Raw genomic sequence first — 2,704 nt, 5'->3', positions numbered from 1 at the left:
TTCTGAGAAAAACAAAGCTAGATCTCTCGGTTCTAATCTCTTACCTTGATTTGAGTCAGAACCACATCCACTCCTGTGCTAAACCTTCTGTTGGGCACGTCTCTCTTCCTTTCTATTGTTTTCAATATTAAAGAGCATTAGTTTACCAAAGGATTCCTCTTCAACTGTCCATGCTCTTCAACAGCTCTTTTCTGTCCAACTGAAAAAATTTATGGGGTGAGCAAAGGCAGCAGTAGTACTCCTTAGACATTATGATGAAACTGAACTATGGCAATTGTGGGTAGATGAGAGGGAAAAACTGCAAGAGAGTGAGGGAAGAGGTGATATTGTCCAAGGTCTTATTTAATTATAATCTCTTGATGTATCAACTTTATAGTAACCGTAAAATAACTAAAACTAAGGAGGAAAATGGGGTTACTGGCCTGGCTCTGGTTCTTCTATCACTCAGTAACCACTTCCCCGTGAACTTAATTCTTGGTGTCTCCATTTACAGGATCTTGTCTTACACTATGGCCAGCTGCCTCTGCCAATTTAAAAACAAAATTGAGGTTATCTGCAAGACAGTCAAGCTACCTTGTGACAGTGCCTTGCTGGCAAACAACACACACTGCCGTGAGTCTGGTGTATAATATTTATTGTTTCACTTTTAACTATTCCCCAGTGATGGTTTCTAAACTAATAATGTCTTTGATTCATTTATACAATTAATCTCTCTACATTTCTGAACTGTTTCCTTGCTGACAGTCATGCTTTCAGTAGTCATTATACAATTCAATGATTTAATTATCTAAATGCATAAGAACCAAAGAAGGAAGGGAAGAAGAAAGGGAGATGATCACAGGCTACCCTCTGTGTAGTGTGGTCTCTGCTTCCAGTGACTACTTATTCAGATGGTACAAGGCAGACTGTGAGATACTTTGAGTCTCAAATGTTCTCTGCTTCTGTGAGAGGTGTAGCTAGGTTCTGCTTTGTTTTCAGACCTTTTTAAGAAGGTATATGAGCGATGTTGTATTTGGACTCCTAAGAATTTCCAATTCTTTACCTATCAAAAGTTACCTAGCTTTTCTAAACAACCAAAGGCCTCTTCCAGGCCTAGGCTATCCAATTCTGAAGTGGGTTCATTCTCAGGCTTTCCTATCTACAAAATATTCAGATATTTTAACACATTATTTCTGTATACTACTAGAATGAACTTTGCGACTGCCAAGACGTGACTGATAATAAATATAGTAGCTTGAATACAGGTTTCACTGATGATGCTGTGCAAAATATGTCATAAAACACTACAACTTAGAAAACTATGTTGTTTCATTTTCAAAACGATTTTTCACTTAGGTCATTGTCTCTATATCAGTTATACCATCTTCTTCAGCACCACATAAACAGAAAAAGTCAGAAGGGGCGCTGTGGCTTCAGTGGTGAAATTCTAGCCTTTAGCAAAAAGAAGACAGGGACAGTGCCCAGGCCAAGAGTCAAAGCCCCAAAGTAGCATAAATAAATAAATAAATAAATAAATAAATAAATAAATAAATAAATAAATAAATAATGATAATTTTTAAAGTCATAAAACACTGCTACATAGAATATTATTATTATTTTTTTTTTTTTTGGCCAGTCCTGGGCCTTGGACTCAGGGCCTGAGCACTGTCCCTGGCTTCCTTTTGCACAAGGCTAGCTAGCACTCTGCCACTTGAGCCACAGTGCCACTTCTGGCCATTTTCTGTATATGTGGTGCTGGGGAATCGAACCCAGGGCCTCATGTATACGAGGCAAGCTCTCTTGCCACTAGGCCATATCCCCAGCTACATAGAATATTACAGTTTCATTCTCAAAACCAATTTCACTTACTCCATTGTCTCTATCAGTTGTACCATCTTCTATATCAGTGATGGACAAAACAAGGAGTTTTCATCATGTACAGCTGAGGAATTTATTAGTTCAGAGAAGCCTCATACCCAAATCATGAAGCCCCTATCTTCACTAACAAGAAGTTAGGGTTCCTATTTCCTTCACCATCTAAATTCCTTCCATGACCCTCACTACCAACAAAAATATTTTAATTCTCCTAAGCACAGGATGACACCCTAATTGTTCATGTTCTCTGGTGCTTTGGATGCTTCCCAGTGACACTGGAGTGTTTGAAATAAAAAGTAGCTTTCAAAGCCCATATTGTGATTTATGCCAATAACCACAGCTACTCAGAAGGGACACATAAAGGAGACCAAGGTTCCAAGCAAGCCTGGGAAAACATTTATCAAGCTCCCACCTCATCCAGTAAGACAATGGTGGTAGCAGTGCCGCTGATCCTAGGTGGGAAGCTATAAAGAGGAGGGCTGATGATAGAGGCCAACTTGGGCAAAGACACAAAATCCAAACAAAAAATAACTAAGGCAAAAAGGACACTGCTGTGGGACTCCAGTGGCCGAATACTTCTCAAGCCAGGGACATGAGTTCAAATCCCAGTAATGCAAAACAAATGTGTAGCCTTTTCCTTTGCACATTTTAGAACATCTAGTCATATTTATCCAGAATTTCTATTGCTCTATTGATTTCTTACATACTACACATGACAACTAGGAAAACTGAAAATTGCTTAACATACCGCAACCATTTGTCTGAATTGTTTTCCTGAAGTGTAACGCCTACTATTAGAGAAGCAGAAGATGTAGAATCAGAGCTCAATGAAGGTACCGGAAAGGTAGTT

This window comes from Perognathus longimembris, chromosome 17 (assembly GCF_023159225.1).
Source record: "Perognathus longimembris pacificus isolate PPM17 chromosome 17, ASM2315922v1, whole genome shotgun sequence".
In the NCBI taxonomy this organism is placed as follows: domain Eukaryota; kingdom Metazoa; phylum Chordata; class Mammalia; order Rodentia; family Heteromyidae; genus Perognathus; species Perognathus longimembris.
The sequence above is the reverse complement of the archived record's forward strand: the minus strand, read 5'-3'. Positions refer to the sequence as shown.